The sequence below is a fragment of the Equus przewalskii genome, chromosome 7 (genome assembly GCF_037783145.1).
Source record: "Equus przewalskii isolate Varuska chromosome 7, EquPr2, whole genome shotgun sequence".
NCBI lineage: Eukaryota > Metazoa > Chordata > Mammalia > Perissodactyla > Equidae > Equus > Equus przewalskii.
Genome location: NC_091837.1, coordinates 9,724,674 through 9,749,144, shown reverse-complemented (window position 1 = coordinate 9,749,144; position 24,471 = coordinate 9,724,674). Strand labels below are relative to the sequence as shown.

Genomic DNA, 24,471 nt, shown 5'->3' with positions numbered 1-24,471 from the left:
TGTGTATGTGTGTGTGTGTGTGTGTGTGTGATCCAACACTTACTGAATGAGATGTGTTAAAATTTCCCAATATAGTGATTGATGTATTTTTTTTCTCCTTGTAGTTCTTTCAATTTTTTGCCATATACTTTTGAGGTTATGTTACTAGGTGCATAAAAAGTAGAACTTTTACATCTTTCAGGTGAATTGATACTCTTATTATATGTAATGTCCCTGTAGCAATGCTTTTACCTTTTATCTGACATTCATATAGCTGTACCAAGTTACTGTGGGTTAGTATTCTCCTGGGGTATCTTTCTCTTCGTCTTTTTGAACTCATTGATTATTACAAAAGCAATTTTATCATATGCAGAATTGGAAGAGTATAATGAATTCCCATGTGTTCACCTACCTTTCACAATTAATCAATTTGGCATTCTTGTTTCATCTACTCTTTCTCCCCAATTTATTTCTTTTGGGGGATATTTTAAAGCAAATGCAAGACATCATATAATTTCTCCTATAAATGCTATTGTTTTCCATCCCCTGGCTTTCAATCTTAGCTTATGTTTAAGTGTGGCTTTTGTTAACAGATTATAGCCAGATTCTTTGTTTAACGTTCATATTCTGATTTTTTTTTTTTTGGCTGAAGATTAGCCCTGAGCTAACATCTGCCTCCATTCCTCCTCTTTTTGTTGAGGAAGATCGGCCCTGAGCTAACATCTGTGTCCGTCCTCCTCTACTTTATACGTAGGATGCCTGCCACAACATGGCTTGACAAGTGGTGTGTAGGTCCGCCCCCGGGATCCTAACTGGCCAACCCTGTGCTGCCAAATTTGCCAACTTCACCGCTGTGCCACTGGGCTGGCCCCCAGTCTGATTTTTTGTGTATCCTGATACTCTGTTAACTGGTGCATTTGTCCATTTCATTTGTTACAGATTTATTTCAGCAATTTTAGGTTCATCTCATTGCTTGTATTCCTTTTATTCCCCCTTGTCATCTTTTGGTCTAACTTAGAACAAGAGTTTGAACAATATACTGGATTTTATTTTGGTTCCATTCCATTTTTCTCTTACAAATCAAACATTTTTGAACCTGTTTTTTACAATCGATATTTATTTGGGTTTGCTCAAATATTTATCACTATATTTGCTCATCATTCCCTTTTGCATCTCAGCCCTTCCATCTTGGATAATCTTACTTTTGCTGAAATTCACCTTCTAAAATTTACCTTAATGAGGGTCTGTTGGTGGTAAATTATGATTTTTTTTGTCTGAAAATGTCTATATTTTGTCTCCATTCTTAAAAAATACTTTATAAAATTCCAGGCTGAGATTTGTCTTTTCTTGGCGTGTTTGAGATACCATTGGCCTGTCTCTAGCTCTCATTGTCAGGGTGAAGAAGTTAGTCATCTAATTTCTGGTCCTTTGTAGGAGATACATCTTTTCTTTCTAGGAAAGGAAAGCTTTTATTAAAATATAACATGCATACAGAAAAGTGCAAAAAAGTCATAAGTATATTGCTTGGTGAATTGTTGATAATAAGAACACATAACCTCCCCTAGATAAAGAAAGAGTGTAGAGCACTCCCAGAACCCCAGAAGTCCCCTCGTAGCCCCTCAGTATTTGCCATCCGGGGGAAGCACTCTCATCTCATGTCGTGATAGATCAGCTTTTCATGAGTTTGAACTTGTACATAAATGGAATAATGAGCATTCTTTTGTGTCTGGCTGCTTTAGCTCAGCACTATGTGAGATTCATCCACGACTGCTTGTTCATTTTCATTACTGTAGAATATTTCCTGATAGGAATATGCACTATTTAGCCATTTTATTGTTAATAGTCATTTGAGTTATTTCTAGTTTTTGACTTTTACAAATAGTGACCCTAGTCTTTTAGTGACTTTTGTACTAATTTCTATTGTATATATACTTAGATGTGGAATTGATTGTAGTAAGAAACTGGCAAGTAGATTTCAAAAGTAGTTGTGTTATCTTATGCTTCCACCACAAATACATGAGAGTTCTGCTTACTGCTCAAACTCATCAACTCTGGTGTTCTCAGTCTTAACATTATCCACCCACCACAATGGTTAAAATTATCTCCTTGTGGCTTTAATTTGGATTTCTCTGATGACTTATGTGTTTGCTGGCCATTCATACATCTTCATTTGCAAAGTATCTGTTCAAATCTTTTACCCATTTTTTAAAATTGAGATATAATTGACATATAATGTTACATTAATTTCAAGTGTAAAACATAATGATTCCATATTTGTGTATATTGCAAAATGATCAACACAATAAGTCTATTTAACATTGATCACCATAGTTTCCAGATTTTTTTCTTGTAACGAGAACTTTTAAGATCTACTGTCTTAGCAACTTTCAAATATGCAATACAGTATTATTACTGTAGTCATCGTGCTGTACATTACATCCCCATAACTTATTTTATAACTGGAAGTTTTTACGTTTTGACCCCCTGCACCCATTTCACTCACCACCCCCGCCCTCTGGCAACCACCAATCTGTTCTCTGTGTCTATGAGCTTGTTTGCTTTTTTTAGATTCCACATACAAGTGAGATCATACAGTGTTTGTCTTTCTCTTTCTGACTTATTTCACTTAGCATAACGCCCTTGAGGTCCATCCATGTTATTGCAAACAGCAAGATTTCCTTCTTTTTTATGGCCAAATAATATCCCATTGTGTAGCTATACCACATTTTCTTTATCCATTCATCCATCGTTGGACACTTAAGTCGCTTCCATGTCTTAGATGTTATACACAATGCTGCAGTGAATATAGAGGTGCAGATACCTTTTTGAGTTACTGTTTTCATTTTCTTTGGATGAACACCCAGAAGTGGAATTGCTGGATGTTGTGGTAGTTCTATTTTTAGTTTTTCGAGGAATCTCTGTACTGTTTTCCACAGTGGCTGCCCCAGTTTGCAGTCTCACCAACAGTGCACACGTGTTCCCTTTTCTCCCCATCCTCTCCAACACTTGTTGTTTCTTGTCTTTTTGATAATAGTCATGCTAACAGGTGTGACGTGATATCTCGGTGTGGTTTTGATTTGCATTTCCCTGATGATTGGGGATGGTGAACACCTTTCCATGTACCTGTTGGCCATCTGTATGTCGTCTTTGGGAAAATGTCTGCTCTGATCTCTGCCCATTGTTTAATTGGATTTTTTTTACTATTGAGTTGTATGAGTTCTTTATGTATTTTGGATATTAACCCCTTATCAGATATATGATTTGCAGGTATTTTCTCCCATTCTGTAGATTGCATTTTCATTTTGTTAATGGTTTCCTTTGCCACGCGGAAGCTTTTTAGTTTGATGTAGTCCGACTTGTTTATTTTTGCTTTTGATGTCAAATCCAAAAAATCATTGCCAAGACTGATGTCAAAGAGCTTACTACCGATGTTTTCTTCTAGGAGTTTTATGGTTTCAGGCCTTACTCTCAAGTCTTCAATCCATTATTTTACCCATTCTTTTTTTTTTAAAAATTTATTTTTTCATTTCGGCTTTATTGACCTATAATTGACAAATGAAATTGTAAGATATTTAAAGCGTACATTGTGATGATCTGATATACATGCATATTGTGAAAGGATTCTTCCCAGTTAGTTAATTAACTCATCCATCACTCCATCACCTCACATATTTATCTTTTTTTTTGGGTGAGAACATTTAAGTTCTATTCTCTTAGCAAATTTCATTCATACAATACAATCTTACCAACTACAGTCACCCTGTTTTCCGTTGGATCCTCAGACCTTGTTCATCTTGTAGCTGAAAGTTCACAGGCTTTTTGTGATGGTTAAACCCAATACTCCATGTGAATGTGTTCACTTAGCGCAGAGTGTTTGTTCAAAGCAAAAAATAAATGAAAACTTCAAGTGGGTTCAGAATGGCTGGTGTGGGGGGAGGTAAGGTCTGTGAGGTCACGAAGGAGCACTGACACCACTATTTGCCAACCACGGGATGGAAGGTTCTGGAGGCCACAGCCCACTCTGGGCTGTCGTGTAGAAACCTTGCTTCCCTTGGGTGCCCACCCCTTCCCACATCCCTACTTGCTCTTTCCCTGGAAAGGAGGAAGTGGGTGAAGCGTTGTGGCTTCTTCCTTCCTTCCCCTCTACTGGGAGTGAGCCAGGTATGGTCAGGGAAGCTGAGCGAAGAGAAGTTGACTGAAGGCTCTTTATGTCTTTGTTCTTTTTTGAGTCACCAAAATGGCATACTTCTTGTTTTGTTTAAAGATGTTGTCAGATCTCGAAAGAAGTACACAGGCATATTGGGTAAACGATCCAGTGTAATCTGGCTTCTAAAATGATCTTTGTTGCATTCTGAAAGATTTTCTTGGTTCCGGATTAGATCGATGGAACCTGAGTTCGAGCCCTGGTCAACTCTGCCATTTCCTGTCCAGACTGATCCCTGGGACCAAGTATTGGAGAAAAAGGCAAGTCTGCAATTTACTAAAGCTGTGGACATCACTTAACAGGTTGGAATTACCCTCTTTTATGTATCTATTTCTTTGCATAGATATTTCCAAAACTTTCGTCAGAGTTAGGTTAGTATCATTGTTACATTTATTCCTTAAAATTTCCTTTTATTGTTTCTTATTACAAAAATAACACATGTTCCTTGAACATTTAGAAAAGGTAGATAAATAAAAAGAAGGAAACAAAGATTACCGGTTGTCCAGCACACTTTAAATTTTGAGGTATATTTTTCCAGCATTTAAAAAATGTCTTATCTGATGAAAATGGGGGTCACACTTTTTTTTTTTTATTAATGTTATGATAGATTACAACCTTGTGAGATTTCAGTTGTACATTTTTGTTAGTCATGTTGTGGGTACACCACTTCCCGCTCTGTGCCCTCCCCCCACCCCCCCTTTTCCCTGGTAACCACCGATCAGATCTCCTTATCAAAATACTAATTTCCACCTATGAGTGGAGTCATATAGAGTTCGTCTTTCTGTGACTGGCTTATTTCGCTTAACATGATACCCTCGAGGTCCATCCACGTTGTTGTGAATGGGCCAATTTTGTCTTTTTTTATGGCTGAGTAGTATTCCATTGTGTATATATACCACATCTTCTTTATCCAATCATCAGTTTCTGGGCATGTAGGCTGGTTCCACGTCTTGGCTATTGTAAATAATGCTGCGATGAACATAGGGGTGCAATGGACTCTTGAGATTTCTGATATCAGGTTCTTAGGATAGATACCCAGTAATGGGATGGCTGGGTCATAGGGTATTTCTATTTTTAACTTTTTGAGAAATCTCCATACTGTTTTCCATAGTGGCTGTACCAGTTTGCATTCCCACCAACAGTGTATGAGGGTTCCTTTTTCTCCACAACCTCTCCAACATTTGTCACTCTTGGTTTTGGATGTTTTTGCTAATCTAACGGGTGTAAGGTGATATCTTAGTGTAGCTTTGATTTGCATTTCCCTGATGATTAGCGATGATGAACATCTTTTCATGTGTCTATTGGCCATATTCATATCTTCTTTTGAGAAATGTCTGTTCATGTCCTCTGCCCATTTTTGGATCGGGTTGTTTGTTTTTTTGTTGTTAAGCAGTGTGAGTTCTTTGTATATTATGGAGATTAACCCTTTGTCGGATAAGTGGCTTGTAAATATTTTTTCCCAATTAGTGAGCTGTTTTTTTGTTTCAATCCTGTTTTCCCTTGCCTTGAAGAAGCTCTTTAGTCTGATGAAGTCCCATTTGTTTATTCTTTCTATTGTTTCCCTCAACTGAGGAGTTACAGTGTCCGAAAAGATTCTTTTGAAACTGATGTCAAAGAGTGTACTGCCTATATTCTCTTCCAAAAGACTTATTGTCTCAGGCCTAATCTTTAGGTCTTTGATCCATTTTGAGTTTATTTTGGTGTGTGGTGAAAAAGACTGGTCAATTTTCAATCTTTTGCATGTGGCTGTCCAGTTTTCCCAGCACCATTTGTTGAAGAGACTTTCTTTTCTCCATTGTAGGCCCTCTGCTCCTTTGTCGAAGATTAGCTGTCCATAGATGTGTGGTTTTATCTCTGGGCTTTCAATTCTGTTCCATTGATCTGTGGACCTGTTTTTGTACCAGTACCATGCTGTTTTGATCACTGTAGCTTTGTAGTATGTTTTGAAATCAAGGATTGTGATTCCGCCGCCTTTGTTTTTCTTGCTCAGGATTGCTTTAGCAATTTGCGGTCTTTTGTTGCCCCATATGAATTTTAGGATTGTTTGTTCAATTTCTGTGAAGAATGTTCTTGGGATTCTGATTGGGATAGCATTGAATCTGTAGATTGCTTTAGGTAGTATGGACATTTTAACTATGTTTATTCTTCCAATCCATGTGCAAGGAATGTCTTTCCATCTCTTTATGTCATCGTCAATTTCTTTCAAGAAAGTCTTGTAGTTTTCATTGTATAGATCCTTCACTTCCTTGGTTAAGTTTATCTCAAGGTATTTTATTCTTTTCGTTGCGATTGTGAATGGGATTGAGTTCTTGAGTTCTTTTTCTGTTAGTTCATTGTTAGTGTATAGAAATGCTACTGATTTATGCACGTTAATTTTATACCCTGCTACTTTGCTGTAGTTGTTGATTATTTCTAATAGTTTTTCTGTGGATTCTTTGGGGTTTTCTATATATAAGATCATGTCGTCTGCAAACAACGAGAGTTTTACTTCTTCGTTACCTATTTGGATTCCTTTTATTTCTTTTTCCTGCCGAATTGCTCTGGCCAGCACCTCCAGTACTATGTTGAATAAGAGTGGTGAAAGTGGGCACCCTTGTCTTGTTCCTGTCCTCAGAGGGATGGCTTTCAGTTTTTGTCCATTGAGTATGGTGTTGGTTGTGGGTCTATCATATATGGCCTTTATTATGTTGAGGTACTTTCCTTCTATACCCATTTTACTGAGGGTTTTTATCATAAATGGGTGTTGGATCTTGTCAAATGCTTTCTCTGCATCTATTGAGATGATCATGTGGTTTTTGTTTTTCATTTTGTTGATGTAGTGTATCACGTTGATTGACTTGTGGATGTTGAACCATCCCTGTGTCCCTGGTATAAATCCCACTTGATCATGGTGTATAATCTTTTTGATGTATTGCTGTAATCGGTTTGCCAAAATTTTGTTGAGGATTTTTGCATCTATGTTCATCAGTGATATCGACCTGTAGTTCTCCTTCTTTGTGTTGTCCTTGTCAGGTTTGGGGATCAGAGTGATGTTGGCTTCATAGAATGTGTTAAGGAGTTCTCCATCTTTCTCAATTTTCTGGAACAGTTTGAGGAGAATAGGTATTAAGTCTTCTTTGAATGTTTGGTAGAATTCTCCAGAGAAGCCGTCTGGTCCTGGACTCTTATTTTTGGAGTGGTTTTTGATTACCGTTTCTATTTCCTTACTTGTGATTGGCCTATTCAGATTCTCCATTTCTTCCTGATTCAGTTTGGGGAGATTGTAGGAGTCTAGGAATTTGTCCATTTCTTCCAGGTTGTTCAATTTGTTGGCATATAGATTTTCATAGTATTCTCTTATGATCTCTTGTATTTCATTGGTATCTGTTGTGATTTCTCCTCTGTCATTCCTGATTTTATTAATTTGCGATTTCTCTCTTCTTTTCTTGGTGAGTCTGGCTAGGGGTTTGTCAATTTTGTTAATTCTTTCGAAGAACCAACTCTTTGTTTCATTGATCCTTTCTATTGTCTTTTTTGTTTCAATATCGTTTATTTCTGCTCTTATTTTTATTATTTGCCTCCTTCTACTGACTCTGGGCTTTGTTTGTTCTTCTTTTTCTAGTTCTGTTAGGTGTCGTTTGAGGTTGCTTATGTGAGCTTTTTCTTGTTTAGTGAGGTGAGCCTGTATTGCGATGAATTTCCCTCTTAGGACTGCTTTTGCTGCATCCCAAATGATTTGGTTTGTCGTGTTCTCATTTTCATTAGTCTCCAGATAAAATTTGATTTCTTCTTTAATTTCTTCAATGATCCATTGTTTGTTGAGAAGCGTGTTGTTTAGTCTCCACATTTTTGCACCTTTCTCTGCTTTTTTCTTGTAGTTGATTTCTAGTTTAATAGCATTATGATCAGAAAAGATGCTTGATATTATTTCAACTCTCTTGTATTTATTGATGTTTGCTTTGGTTCCCAAAATATGGTCAATCCTTGAGAATGTTCCATGTGCACTTGAGAAGAATGTGTAACCTGCTGTTTTTGGATGAAGTGTTCTATATATATCTATTAAGTCCATCTGGTCTAATTTTTCATTTAATTCTATTATTTCCTTGTTGATTTTCTGTCTGGATGTTCTGTCCATTGGTGTTAATGGTGTGTTGAGGTCCCCTACTATTATTGTATTGTTGTTGATGTCTTCTTTTAGTTCTATTAAGAGTTGCTTTACAAATTTTGGTGCTCCTGTGTTGGGTGTGTATATATTTATAAGTGTTATGTCTTCTTGGTGGAGAGTCCCTTTTATCATTATATACTGTCCCTCTTTATCTTTCTTTATCTGTTTTGCTTTGAAATCTACCTTGTCTGATATTAGTATAGCGACACCTGCTTTCTTTTGTTCATTATTAGCTTGGAGTATTGTTCTCCATCCCTTCTCTCTGAGTCTGTGTTTGTCTTTGGGGCTGAGGTGTGTTTCCTGGAGGCAGCATATTGTTGGATCTTGTTCTTTGATCCATCCTGCCACTCTGTGTCTTTTGATTGGGGAGTTCAATCCATTTACATTTAGAGTGATTATTGAGATGTGGGGGCCTACCACTACCATTTTGTGTCTTGTTTTCCGGTTTTCTTCAGTTTCCTTTGTTTCTCATCCCATGGTTTAATCTGTTCTGATGTAGAGCTGCTACTCTCTGTTGTTGTCCTTCTACTTATCTCCTCTGCTCTTGGTTTTGTAGCCCCTTTCCTTTTTTGGATTTTTCAGGAATGAGGGTTTTCCTGAGGATTTCCTGACGAGGAGGTTTTGTGGCAATGAACTCCCTTAATTTTTGTTTATCTGGGAAAGTTTTTATTTCTCCATCGTATTTGAAGGATATTTTCGCTGGGTAGAGAATTCTCGGCTGTAGATTTTTGAATATATCATTCCACTCTCTTCTAGCCTGTGAAGTTTCTGCTGAGAAATCTGCTGATAGCCTGATGGGGGTTCCTTTGTAGGTTAGTTTCTTTTGCCTGGCTGTCCTTAGTATTTTCTCCTTGTCGTTGACTTTTGCTAGCTTCACTACTATATGCCGTGGAGTTGGTCTTCTTGCATTGATAAAGTTTGGAGATCTATTGGCTTCTGTCACCTGAAGATCCATCTCCCTCACCAGATTTGGGAAGTTCTCAGCCATTATTTCTTTGAATAGGCTTTCTGCCCCTTTCTCCTTCTCTTCTCCCTCTGGTATACCTATAATCCTTACGTTGCATCTCCTAATTGTGTCTGATAATTCTCGGAGAGTTTCTTCATTTCTTTTTAGTCTTGCTTCTCTCTCCTCCTCTGCCTGCAGCAATTCTATATTGCCATCTTCCAAATTGCTAATTCTTTCCTCCATATTATCGGCCCTACTGTTCAGAGCATCTAGATTTTTCTTAATCTCCTCTATTGTGTTCTTCATTTCCAATATTTCTGTTTGGTTCTTCTTTATCGTATCAAACTCTTTTGTGACATAGCTCCTGAACTCGTTGAGTTGTCGGTCAGAATTCTCTCTTAACTCATTGAGAATTTTAATGATGGCTGTTTTGAAGTCATCATCATTTAGGTTATATATCTCATTTTCTTTGGGATTGTTTTCTGTGTATTTGTTACTTTCTTTCTGTTCTGGAGATTTAATGTATTTTTTCATATTGCTTGATGTTGTTGATTTGTGCCTCCGCATGGAGATAGAGTTTAGTTGCTCCTTTCGCTTGTTTCAGCTGCTGCGGTGGGGGAGCAGCTGTTTATACTGCACCAACCAGGAACCCTGTCCGTAGTTGCTAACTGGGCCTGGGCCCCTCTTCGTAGCCACAGTGGCCCTTTGGATTCCCTCCTCTGCTGTGGGGGCTGTCACAGGGTGGCTTCAGGCTGCTGGTGCCTACTGTTGCAGCCCACCTAGATGTGCTGTCTCCTTGGGGTCTGCAACGGTGTTATGGGCTTTTCCAGCGGCCAGGGGTGGGATCACTTATATTTGTCACTCCGTTGCTGTCGGCACCCACAAAATCTCACTTGTCCTCTACGGGTCGCAGGAGAGCTATTGGCATCTTCTACAGTCTGTGGTTAGTTCACCTAGCTATGCTGCTTTTGCCCTGGGGTCTTCCAGCCTTGTGGCTGGCGGCTGGGTGCCTTCTACTGGTGCTGTGCAGAGGCTTTCCCTAAGGCTGCTGTGAGCCTGTAGGGTTTCCCCCTAGGCTACGAAGCTGGGTCTCTGGAACTCCCCCCAGCCCCAGTCCTCTCTGAGATCTCCGGCTATCCCTAGTCCCACGGGGCGGGCAACGGCAGCTGGGGGTCGCCCCGCCCTCTGGGATTCTCTCCGGGCCTCTCCCGGAGCCGTGAATGCTGGGCGTGGCCCCTCTGCTAATGGCAGACAGAGAGTTTTGTCTGCTGCCCGGGCGGAACTCCGGCGCTTCCCCTCTGGGTCGCAGAGCCGGCCTTTGAAAGTTCCCCCAGCCCCGGTCCTCTCCGAGATCTCTGGCAATCCCTAGTCCCACGGGGCGGGCAACAGCAGCTGGGGGTCGCCCCGCCCTCTGGGATTCTCTCCGGGCCTCTCCCGGAGCCATGAATGCTCATCATGGCCCCTCTGCTAATGGCAGACAGAGAGTTTTGTCTGCTGCCCGGGCGGAACTCCGGCGCTTCCCCTCCGGGTCGCAGAGCCGGCCTTTGAAAGTTCCCCCAGCCCCGGTCCTCTCCGAGATCTCTGGCAATCCCTACTCCCACAGGGTGGGCAACGGCAGCTGGGAGACCTCCGTACCCTCAGCGACTCTCTCTGGGACCCTCCGGGCGCCGCGAACACCAGGCGTGGTCTCCCCGCGGGCTCAGGTGTGCAACTCCAAAGTTTCCCTCTGTGTTTAGGAGTAATTGCGGGGGGTTTAGGTAGGGTTCTGGTCACCTGTTTCCACCGTCGCTCCTCTGTTGTGTGCTCGCTCCTGCCCTAGATGTGTGTAGATCCTCTGGGGGCGTCCGTTGGAAGAAAGCCGCTTGCTGGTACTAGGCTGCTTGTCGGGGTCGGAGAGTTTTCACCTATTTCCACATCCTCCTGGAGGAAAGTCCGTCTGCCTTCCGATGTATAGTCGCGTGGGTATCTCAGACGTCCTGAGATGCTGTCTGGATATCCTTTGTCAAGCAATAAGTGTCCAAATAATTGTAGACTCGAAGGGGGAGAGACAAAGAGGTCTACTCACGGCGCCATCTTGGATCTTCCCCTTACCCATTCTTTTAATTGTGTTGTTTTTTGTCTTGAGTTGTAAGATTTAAAAAAATATATATTCTGGATATAGGTTCTTTGATATATGCATAATTTACTTAATGTATTATTTACTTGTGTTGTTTTAAAGAACAGACATTTCAACTGTTGATGAAATCCAATATTTCAGTTTTTTTAGTGTTATGGTTCATGCTTTTTCTATCTTATCTAAGAAATCTTTTCCTACCCCAAAGTTGCAGAAATTTTTCTCCTATGTTATCTTCTTAGAAGTTTTGTAGTCTTATTTGTTTTATTTAGGTCTTCAGTCCATTTCAAATAAAATTTTGTCTGTGGCATGAGGTAAGGGTTGAGGTTCATTTTTTTTGTATATTTATATTCAGTTGCTCCAGTCTCATCTATATGTTTATCCTTACTCAATAACACACAGCTTTGATTATTATAAGTTTAAAGTAAATCTTTAAATCAATCCCCCATCTTTGTTCTTTTTAAAAATTATTTTGTCATCAATTTCTACATAAATTTTAGAAAGAGCTTGCCAATTTCTATGAAAATAAACCTGCTGGGCTTTTGAGTGAATGGATTAAATTAATCAATTTTGGGAGAACTGACATCTTAAGTATTGAGGTTTCCAATCCATAAACAAAGTATATCTTCAATTTTTTAGGTCTTCTTTAATATCTCTTGGCAGTGTTTCACACTTTACAGTGTAAAGGTCTGAAACATGTTTTGTTAAATTTATGCCTAAGCATTTTATGTTTTTGGATGCTATCACTACTTTAAAATTTTCAATTTCCAGTTGTTAATCTGTAGATACACATTATCATTATTACATCTTGCTGTTGAGTTGAACCTGTTGTCATTATAAAATTTTTCTCTTTACCTGTGGTAATATTTTTTATCTTGAAATCTACATTATCTGATATTAATATAGCCACTCCATTCATCTCATACTTTTGTATCTTTTAATGGTATGACTTTCCATCCATTTACCTTCTACCTATTTGTGTCTGTATTTAAAGTGTATCTCTCACAGACACTATTTAGCTGCTTTTTATCCATTTGACAACCTTTGCTTTTTGGAATGTTTAGTCTACTAACAATTAATGTAATTATTGGTATGGTTGTTTATCTTCTTTGTTTTTTGTTCTTTTGTTTCTGCTTTTTAACTATTCCTCTTTGTTTTTTGTTGTTGTCGGGGTTTTTTTTTTTTCCTTTGGTGAGGAAGATTGGCCCTGAGCGGACATCTGTGCCATTCTTCCTCTAGTTTGTATGTGGGATGCTGCCACAGCTTAGCTTGATGAGTTGTGTGTAGATCCGCATCCAGGATCCAAACCTGCAAACCTGGGCCACCAAAGCAGAGCACAGGAACTTAACCACTATGCCATCAGGCCAGCCCCACGTCTTTGTATTTTTTAAAGTGGTTATTCTAGGAATTAAAATGTATAAACTTATTTTTTCATAATCGGAGTTAAAATTTATGTACCACAGCACATAAATATATAAGAAATTTTCAGCCATGTAGGTTCATTTACTCCATTCCCCTATTCTTTATGATATAGTTGTCATACATAATACATCTAGAAACATGATTAACTCCATTGTTCAATGTTACACTTTTTGTGATATAGTCATATGGATTTTAATGAAATTAATGGGAAATAATAGTCTTTTATGTTTACCCCCATATTTACCATTTATGGCCCTCTTTATGTCTTTGTAGAGATCTGTTCCTATCTGGTATCCTTTGCCTTCTGCCTAATGATCTTCCTTTAGCATTTCTTGTAATGCAGATATGCTGACAATGAATTGTCTTAGTTTTTTTTTTAATTTAAAATTCTCTTTATTTCACCTTAACTCTTGAAGGATATTTTTGCTAGATATAGAAATCTAGATTTATTATTGTTTATTCTTTTAGAACTTTACAGGTAGTGTTCCATTATCTCTTCTGGCTTTTGTGTTTCTGATGAGGAGTTAGCAGATATTTTGAATCATTCATTATTTCCTTGTGTGTAATGTGGGTTTTTTTCCCCTCTGGCTGCTTTCAAGATTTTTCTCTTTAATTCTGATTTTCATCATTTTGATGATGGCTGTACCTAGGCATATTTTTCTTTGTGTTTGTCTTGAGGTTTGCTGAGCTTCTTACAAGTTTATGTCTCTCACCATATTGAGTCAGTTTTTGGCCATTATTCATTTTTTTCTTTTGTAATCTCTCTCCTAGAAATCCGATTATACTCATGTTATACCTTTTCATGTTATCTCACTAGTCCCTGAGGCTCTGTTACTTTTTTTAAATATTTTTTTCTCTCTAAATATTGTCTAATTTCTGCTGGTGTCTCTTCAAGTTTCGTGTATCCTTCTGTTATCTGCAAACTGCTCTTACCCCATTCAGTGAAGTCTTTTATTTCAGATATTGTAATTTCCAAATCTAAAATGTCCATTTACTCCTTTTATATAGTTTCTATTTCTCTGCTGAGTTTATCTTTTCATTCCTGACAAGCGTATTCTCCTTAATGTCCTTGATCATAGTTGTAATATCTGCTTTAAATTGCTCGTATGTAAATTCCAACATCTGGGGTCCTTTCCAGGTCAGTCTCCATTAAATGTCTCTGAGTTTGATTCACATTTTCCTGCTTCTACTTATGTCAAGTACATTTATTTGGCTTGTATCCTAGACTTTGTGGATGATATATTGTAAAGACTTTGGATTCTATTATGTTCCTCCTACGAGTATTGAATTTTTCTTTTTTAAAAATCAGGCCACTAGGTTGGCTGAACTGGAACTGGACACTCTTAGCTGCTTCACAGTGGGCAGCAGCTCAGATTCGTTTCTGTTCCTTTGGTATTTTCTGAGCTGCTCTGAGTCTGCGTTCCATGTGTGTGCTTCAGGGGTTAGCCATAGATTTGTGAACACAATTTATAAACACAGTGTTTATGAACACAATTTGGGGGACTCCTCTCTTGCTCTCCCCTTTGTAGCATTTTCCTCCACATCAGCTGCTACATTTACCCTAAAATCCTTCTTCTGGAACAAGAAAGTAGGACTATAGATTTTTTTTTAATATGAGTTTTAGCCTCTTGCCATGGCACAGACTGAGGCCTGTCCAAAGTAGAAAATGGAAAACTCAACCCAAGTGCTTATCCCTACACTCTAGAATCTTCCAGCTTTTGATTGCTCTCCAGTAGCTTTAGGTAGTTGTTTTTTTGATATTTTGTCCAGAGTTTGTAGTTGTTATATGTGGAGTTATTAGTCCAATAGGAGTTACTCGGCCATGATTAAAAGTAAAATCTCTGGGCTCTTTTTTTTTTTTTTTTAAAGATTTTATTTTTTTCCTTTTTCTCCCCAAAGCCCCCTGGTACATAGTTGTATATTCTTCATTGTGGGTCCTTCTAGTTGTGGCACGTGGGATGCTGCCACAGCGTGGCTTGATGAGCAGTGCCATGTCCTCGCCCAGGATTCGAACCAACGAAACACTGGGCCACCTGCAGCAGAGCCGCGAACTTAACCGCTCGGCCACGGGGCCAGCCCCCAAAATCTCTGGGCTCTTTTTAATTGCATGAGTTTTATAGACACTCGTCTGAGGAGAGCAGTCCCATGTGGGCCCTTGTGAGTCCTTATTTATGATATGAATTGTGTGACAGGCAGCAGTAATGTTAGCCATGGCTTCATCCCAGGCTTTGGCTGTTAGAGTTGGCAGTCAGTAGTAACTGGGCCAGGAACCCTTTATTAGAGTTAGTTAGGTCAGGTCAAGGTATTCCTCCAAACTGTTATGTACTGAGTACACTGCAAACTGACAAGGCCAGTAGTTTCAACAAGTCTTAAATTTCATGTTCATGTAAAGCCCAATAAGAGAAAAGGTCATTTTGTGTGGTCAGTAAATGTTAAATCTTTATGATAGTCGTTGTAAATGATTCAAAAGTAATATATAATCTAGAGTAGTGATGGATTTGGGTGTGCCCAAGAAAAAGAAAATTGCCTATAATATTAGGAAGTTCGAGATACATAACCATCTGTGACTTGATAGGGGGGTGGGTAACATAAAGATGTATGATGCCATTTGTAAAACTAATTTCTCTTTCCATTTAATCTCTTGTAGCCTAAGAAAATGCAGCTAGTAATTAAGATACCATTTTGGTCTTGCTTGTAAATGCTGTTGCCTTCATTAAATTTCACACTTGTGAAAAGGAGCTATTAAGAGACAGCCTAAGGTAACACTTTTGAATAGCTAACTTTGTTAAAAATACGTTTTCCAAATTTCTTGCAATAAAATGTAATTGCATTTTCTGTTTTCACTCGTGTAGAATCCTCTTACTTATCTATTAGAGATAAGACTTGGTGCTAGAGGGAATATTCTGGTAAACTAGAGTAGTACAGTGACTTTTGAGTTCTCTTTTCCTTGCCACTCAAATAAATTTTCTAGTTTCTCTAATGTTTCTTACAATTCACTTCTCATAAGGTTAAATGGTGGCAGAAGAGAGCTTCCAGAATATATACTATTTTGAAACAGCATCAAATTTTAAAAGATTTGTCATTAAATTAGTTAGGAAGCAATCAATAAATATTATTGGGCCTGTATTGCAACACTATACTACCTTGATGGCACACCTATAAAGTTAAAAACAAAACAGGGTGGGGGAAGAGGAAAAAAACTATATAGTCTTTTATTGTTGATAATAATAAAAAATCATAGCCATTGAAAACATGTTCTGCCTTGTAAAAATGGATACCTAGTAAAATGGTTGCTGCATGTGAACAGTGAACTTATACGACACATCTTTATTGTTTCATGTGGTAGGATTCTTTCCGTTGGAATGATAAGTCCGCATTTCTGTGGCTGTTCTACAGTGGGTCTAGTATAATAGGTGAAGATGTTTTTAAATTAAATGTTAGTATAACTTTTAAGCATTCTCTATTAGCTTATCTTAAGACAAATCTTAATTCCAATATCTGTATTAGTATCTCTGTCACATGGGAGAAATCCTGAGTGCTTCTTTCTCTCCACTAAGTTTAAGACCATTTCACGGTTTTAAAAAGTGACAGTATTAGCATGCGCACTTCTAACATCTTTCTCCAAACAGATACTGATGGAAACATTCTCCTCTGTTTGCATTAATCGTAACCTCAAAAGACCATCTTGAGGAAAAGATGTCTGGTTGTAACTTTTAGGTTTATTTTGTCCTTTGCTTCTTCCTGAGATTGTTAATAGAATGTGCAGTTAGTGCGGATGGATTCTGTGACGTGAGTACTTTCTGCAGAGAATGAGAGTGACATTCTGAAATTGCTTGAACTCAAATGTAAAATCCTTTTGAATCCAACACTTTTTAATCTAGTTTGAAATCAAATTACTATAAGCTGAAAGTGTGTTTTCTTCAAATTAACACGTAAAAATCTGTACCTTTCATGTAAATACAAACAGTGACCGCCTAGAACAAGCAATGGAACAAAATCCTCATTTTCGATAGTGATAAAAAAAATACCGAAGGATGAAGTTAATGCGAATGTTTAAAAGTTATATGAAGATAACTTTATGACATTCCTGAAATACACAAATGTAGACTTTAACAAATGGAAAGGTAGTCTATGTTCTTGAAAAGAATGTTGCAGTATCACAAAGATGTCAGTTTCTCCCCATATTAAAAAATAAACACAATGCCAATAAAAATATCAACTTTTTTCCAGGAGACAGAAATATTAATTATAAAATTTATATGGAAAAATAAACAAGCAAGAACAGTCACGAAATCCCTGAAAAAGGAGAACAGTAAGTGGGGTGTGCCTCGCCCCGCCAAACATTGAAACACACTCTAAGACCTCTACAATGAGGAGAGAGTGCTGGAGTGACGCTATAGACAAATCAGTGGCACAGAATAGAAACTCCAAAAATAGGCTTACATACTTAGGGAGATTTGCTATATTGGAATGACTGGGGAAAAGATGGACTTTTTAATGAGTTAAGATCATTGGATAGCACTTTGGAAAAAGATAATATTGTTATCTAAACCTCACACTGCACACCAAAATAAATTCAAATAGGCCAGCATATAATGTAAAAAGTGAAAGCATGCAAGAGCTAGAAGAAAAAAACAGATGAATTCCTTTATAACCTGGTACCGTCAAAAGCCTTTCTCACTCTTACTCGATCTAACTATTAAAGTAAAGATTGATAATTGACTACATAAAAATTAAAGACTGTTTGCATACCAGAAGTACTGTAAAGTCAATAGCAAACTGAGAAATAATATTTGTAACCTATGTCACAAGAGGCTAAGCTCGTTAATATACAAGGAGCTCTCAAAAAATGAGAAGAAAGATCAAAAACCCAAAAAAAGACTGGACAGAAACTTGAACATTCAGTGCACAGGAAGGAAAGTCTAATGGCATTTGAACATATTTAAAGATATTCAACCCCACTCATAATAAGTGAAATTCAAATCAAAACCACACTGTGGTATGATGCAATGAAGTGCACCTCAGCAGCAAAAGGGAGCAAACTTATTGATGCCAATATTATGCTAAGTGAAAGAATCCAGACACAAGGCTTCATACTCCGATTACATTATATGACATTCTGGAAAAGGCAGAACCGTAGGGACGGAAATCAGGTTAGTGGTGGTCAGGGAGTAGGGATGGTGGAATGGGACATGAAGGAATTGTTTGGATGATGAAAAAGTTCTATAGTTTGGTTGTGGTGGTGTTACACAAATATATGTTTGTCAAAACTCATCAGACTGTGCACCTTGATGTGAATTACACCCCAACAAAGCTGAATTTAAAAACATAAAACCACACTATGGTATCATTTTTTACTTAACAGCTTAGCTAAAAATCTTGCAAGACTGTTGGAGATGTGGAGAAACAGGCACACTCATACCTAACTGGTGGTAGTGTAAAATGGTACAGCCCTTATGTAGGGGAATGTGGCAATATCTAACAAAATGACGTATGCATTTATCCATCGACCTAGCAGTTCCATTTCCAGGAGTCTGTTCTTGTGCTGCCTAGGTCCCACCTCAGACAGCTGTCATTAGTTGGTTGTGTATGCTGTGGAGATTTTGTTTAATGCATATAGATCCAAGTAGAAATGCAAATTTTTCCTCTTCCCCCTTTTACACAGATTTATGCCTCTTCTATACACTGTCCCATACTTTATTTTCTTCATTTATGATATCTCAGAGACCTTTACATATCAGTACATAAAAGGCAGCCACTTTGTATGGTTTTGGGGGTTATTTTATTTGTTTTAGAAAAGTTTTTTTTTTTTCACTAACAGCCCCAGAGTATATCCATTGGGTCCATAATTTATTATGTAACTACCTTCCTTCTAATGGACATTAAGATTTTTTTTTACCATTTTGCTGTTACAAACAATGCTGCAAGGCAAAACCATTTAACATGTGTGCAATATATCTGTAGGATGAACTCCAAGAATTAGAATTGCTGGGTACAATGAGAGGTACGTGTTTAATTTTGAAGAGTATTAACAAATTGCCATCAACAGGGATTGTGCCAGTTTCCACTCTTACCACTGAGGTATGAGAGTGACTATTTCCCCTCAGCCTTGCCAACAAAATGTGTTACCAAGTTTTGGGATTTTTACCAAAAGGATATTATTTTAGTTTTATCCTTTGGTTAGTTTTCTATTAAGTTGCTGGTCTTATATATTAGAGAATAGTCCTTTGTGATATGAGTCACAGATGTTTACCCCTTTTTATCAGTTGTGTTTTGAGTTGGCTTTTGGTGGGTGTTTTTTTCCCTATGTGGAAGTTTTTTTATTTTTATGATGTTAAATTTCTTTCATAGTTTGTGGATTTTTTAAAATAAGAGACCTTTTTTTTAAGGAGGGGAACTGGAATGATTAAATTTATTTTCTAGTTTGCTTTGATTTTTTAAAAATTTTTCTTTCAGTTTTACTGCGATGTAATTGACATACAGCACTATGGAAGTTTCAGGTGTGCAGCATAATGACTTGACTTACATATATTGCAAAATGACTACCACAGTACGTTTAGTTAACATCCATCATCTCATATAGATACCAGAAAAAGAAAGAAAAAAAATTGTTTTTCCTTGTGATAAGAACTTTTGGGATCTGTTCTCTTAACAGCTTTCAAATGTACCATCCACAGTGCTGTCTCTGTTGTCATGCTGTGCGTTCTGTCCCTAGTACTCATCTGACTTGTAACTGATAGTTTGTACCTCGTGACCACCTTCACCCAACGTGCTCCCCTTCTACACCCCACCTCTGGTAACCACAAGTCTGATCTCTTTTTCTATGAGTTTGGTTTTTTTGTTTTGGGTTTTTTTTTTAAATTCCACATGTAAGTGAGATCAGACAATATTTGTCTTTCTCTTGTCTGACTTAGTTCACTTAGCATTATGCCCTCGAGGTCTATCTATGTTGTCACAAATGGCAGAATGTCCTTCTTTTTTATGGCCGGATAGTATTCCATTGTGTGTATACATAGATACATACATACATACATATGTACATATATAGACACACACACGCCCCATTTTGTTTATCTGTTCATCTGCTGATGGACACTAAGGTTGTTTCCATGTCTTGGCTATTGTAAATAATGCTGCAGTGAACGTGAGGGTGCAGACAGCTCTCCGCCATAGTGAGTTCATTTCCTTCGGATATATACCCAGAAGTGGGATTGCTGGATGATACGGTTAGTTCTATTTTTAATTTTTTGAGGAACCTCCATACTTTTTTTTTCTTGTATTGAATTGTTAAAGGAAGACCTAAATATATGGAAAGATTCTATGTTTGTGGATCAGAAGACTTAATATTTTTAAGATGGCGGTACTCTGTAAACTGGTCTACAGATTCCATTCAGTTTCTATCAAAATCCCAACTGGCTTCTCTACAGGAATTGACAAGCTGATCTAAAATTCATATGGAAATTCGAGGGATCCGGAATAGCCAAAACAATCCTTAAAAGGAACAATGTTGGGAGGATTCACATATCCTGATTTCAAAACTTACTGCAAAGCTACAGTAATCAAAGCAATGTGTTATTGTCAAAAAGATAGACATATAGGGGCTGGCCCTGTGGCCGAGTGGTTAAGTTCATGTGCTCCCCTGCAGGCGGCCCAGTGTTTCGTTGGTTCGAATCCTGGGCGCGGACATGGCACTGCTCATCAAACCACGCTGAGGCAGCGTCCCACATGCCACAACTAGAAGGACCCACAACAAAGAATATACAACTATGAACTGGAGGGCTTTGGGGAGAAAAAGGAAAAAAAAAAAAGATAGACATATAGACTGAGATAATAGAAAAATATGTATATATTGGTCTCTGCTTTTGGTTCCTGGCAGGAAGTTCCTAAAAGCCTTGTGATTTCCTGGGTGATAAGAGCACAGGATTGCCTTTTATTCTAATGTTTGGTCTTTAGCCCTGGTTCCTAACACAAGGCTCCTGACTGTAATTTTCTGGGTGATAGGAGTGTCTTTTGTTCTAATGAGGCAGCTCCGGATGGGCTCCTGGATGGCTCCTAGATGAGGGCTGATCACTGGAAAGACAAGCCATGGTTAGAAGCTAGGACCTTTCAGCCCTGCCCCCGGTTCTCTTGAGACCAGAGAAGAGCTGAAAATGGAGTTAATGATCAGTCACACCTACGTGATGAAGCCTCTGTGAAACCCCAAAAGTACAGGGCTCAGAGAGCTTCCAGGCTGGCCAACACATACACACCAGGGAGGTGACGCACCCCGACTTCATGGGGACAGAAGCTCCTACGCTCAGGACCCTTCCTGACCTGGCCTTATGTGTCTCTTCATCTGGCTGTTCATCTGTATCCTTTATATATTCTTTAATAAACTGTTAAATGTAAGTAAGTGTTTCCCTGAGTCCTCTGAGCTGCTCTAGCAAATTAAGCAAACCTGAGGAGGGGGTTGTTGGAACCTCCAGTCTGTAACTGGTGGGTCAGAAGCACAGGTGATAACCTGAGCTTGTGACTGGCATCTGAATAGAGGAACGGTCTGGGGGGACTGAGCCCTTACTGTGGGACCTGATACTGTCTCCAGATGGTTAGTGTCAGAATTGAGTTAAGTGGCCGGGCCGAGTGGTTAAGTTCGCGCGCTCCGCTTCGACGGCCCGGGGTTTCGCAGGTTCGGATCCTGTGTGCGGACATGGCACTGCTCATCAAGCCACGCTAAGGCGGCGTCCCACATGCCGCAACTAGAAGGACCCACAACTAAAAATACACAACTATGTACCGGGGGGCTTTGGGGAGAAAAAGGAAAAATAAAATCTTTAAAAAAGGAGTTAAATTGTAGGACACCCAGCTCGTGTCAGAGACTTGCTTGTCATTGTGAGGAAGACTCCACACATTTGGTGACCAGAAGTGTCAGAAGTGAAGTGTTTTACATGAATGGTAAAGGAGACTCACAGGAGAGAAACACAGTAGGGAAGAACTGGATTTTTCCCCTATGTAGGAAGGAAAAAACTGAGGCTTTTCCATTATATAGACTAACGGAATATAATTGAGAGACCAGAAATAAACCCATACATCTGTGGTCAATTGATTTTCAACAAGGGGACCAAGATAAGGACGCAAAAGAATGAATTTGAACTCCCTATTATGTACAAAAATTAACTAAAAATGGATTAAAGACCTAAATGTTAGATAAAACTTAGAAGAAAACATAGGCATAAAATCATTGTGACCTTGGATTAAGCAGTGGTTTCTTAGATACGATACCAAAAGCACAAGCAACAAAAGAAAAAAGTACATTGAAGGGCCAGCTCGATGGTGTAGCAGTTAAGTTTGCGCACTCCACCTCCGTGGCCTGGGGTTTGCCAGTTTGGATCCCAGGGTCGGACCTATGCACTCCTTACCAAGCCATGCTGTGGCGGGTGTCCCACATATAAAAAATAGAGGAGGATGGGCACAGATGTTAGCTCAGGGCCAATCTTCCTCAGCAAAAAGAGGAGGATTGGTGGTGGTAGTTAGCTCAGGGCTAATCTTCCTCAGAAGAAAAAAAAAATACTTTGAACTTAATCTAAATTAAAACTTCTGTGCTTCAAAAGACCATCAAGAAATAAAAGATAACCTGCAGAGTTGGAAAAACTACTTCTATGTCATATATTTGATAAAGGGTTTGTATCTAGAATAAATAAAGTACTCCTACAATTCAATAATAATACAACACAAATAAAAAATGGGCCAAGGATCTCAATAGACATTTCTCCAAGGGATATGTAAATGACCAATAAGCATATTAAAAGATGCTCCATATCATTAGCCATCAGGGAAAATGTAAATGAAAACTACAGTGTTACTTCACACCCACTTGAAAGGCTATAATCAAAACAACATAATAACAAGTGGTGGTGAGGATGTGGAGAAATTGGAATCCCCATACACTGCTGGTGAGAATGTAAAATGGCACGACCACTTTGGAACACAGTCTGTCATTTCCTCAAAATGTTAACCGTAGTGTTAGTATATGACTGGCAGTTTCACTCCTGGATATAATTCCCAAGAGAAATTAAAATGTATGCATAAAAACATGTATACAAATGTTCATAACATCACTAGTCACGATAGTTAAAAAGCAGAAATAAAATGTCCGTCAACTGGTGAGTGGATAAAGAAAATAAAATCCATGCAATGGGATTATTCTGCAATAAAAAGAAATGGAGTGCTGATACATGGATGAGCCTTGAAAACATTATGCTAAATGAAAGAAACCAGTCACAAAGGACCACATATTGTATGATTGCATTTATTTGAATGTCCAGAGTAGGCAAATCCATATAGATAGAAAATAGATTGGTGGCTGCCCAGGGCTTGGGGAAAAGGGCGTGAATGCTCATGGGTATAGGGTTTCTTTTTGGGTGATGAAAATGTTCCAAAATTGTGATGGTTGCACAACTCTGTGAATATACTAGCAACTATTGAATTATATTCTTTAAATGGGTGAATTGCGTATGTGAATTATATCTCAATAAAGCTATTATTAAAAAATTAACATGAATCACCATGTTAATAGAATTAAGGGGAAAAATATGATCATCTTAGATAGGGAAAAATCATTTGACAAAATCCAACACTCGTGTTTGATAAAAATCAACAAATTAGGAATGGAAGAGAATTTCCTCAACTTAATAAGGGCATCTTCAAAAAACCTACAATCAAATCTTAATGTTGAAAGACTGAATGGAAAGAAGACGGGATGATTTGCTTCCCATTATAGGTCATAATTTCACATAATTTAGCATGCCTAGCTGTTTTTGCTGGATGCCAGACAGTTTTACCTTTTGGGGTCCTGAATATCTTTGTGTTCCTAACATATTCTGGAGCTTTGTCCTGGGACACAGTTAAATTACTTGGGAGCAGTTTGGTCCTTTTGGGTCTTGCTTTGTTAGGCAGGACCAGAGCACTGGTCAGCCTTGAGCTAATTCTTGCCCACTACTGAGGCAAGATGCTTTTGTTTACCCAGTGCCTCGTGACTCTGGCTGGCTGGTGGAAACAGGCCTTGTTCTTCATCCTGAGTGATCACAGGCCTAAGGTAGCTTCTTCACATGCATGTGTTGATCATTACTCAGCTGAATACTCACGGCTGACTGTCTGCAGGTCCTCAGAGCTCTCTCTGTGCAGCTCTCTCTTCTCGTATTCTCTCCTGCAAGCTAGCCATCTTGTTCTTCCCACATCCTCAGCTACATCTCCTCAACTTGAGTCCACCAGACTCTACTGGGTTCCCCCTACCTGGACCACGTCCTGGAAACTATCAAGGTAGTGAGCCAGGACTGTTGGAGAGCTCACTTCATTTGTTTCCTGTCTCTCAGGGTCACTGATCTTTATTGCCTTATAGCTAGTGTCCTGAAAACTATTTTTTCATATATTTTGTCTGTTCCCTGGTTTCAGGCAAGATGGTACCTGTGATCACTGTTACTCCACGTTGGCCAAAACACAGTGTTTTGACAAAGTTGACAAGGGAATGCAGTGGGGAAAAGCTAGTCTTTCCAGCATATATGGTGGAGGACCAATGGGATATCCATATGCAAGAAAAAAGGAGAGAAAGAAGAACTTAGACCCTTAACACCATATACTACAATTAATTCCCCATGAATCATTCATAGGCCTAAATGTAAGTGCTAACT

The 24,471-nt window shown here is 38.6% G+C and overlaps 2 long non-coding RNA genes across 2 annotated transcripts in view; one reads left to right on the top strand and one right to left on the bottom strand.

Moving 5' to 3' along the window:
- The window catches only part of LOC139084713 (uncharacterized), a 56,251-nt gene that overhangs the window by 14,595 nt on the left and 17,185 nt on the right, over nt 1-24,471 (top strand). The window contains exon 2 of the long non-coding RNA XR_011542359.1: nt 4,359-4,443. This is a non-coding gene — a long non-coding RNA (uncharacterized lncRNA). The remainder of the gene's footprint in view (nt 1-4,358; nt 4,444-24,471) is intronic.
- LOC139084714 (uncharacterized) overlaps nt 1-24,471 on the bottom strand; it is a 35,183-nt gene that overhangs the window by 7,883 nt on the left and 2,829 nt on the right. The gene's annotated exons all lie outside the window — the stretch shown is intronic.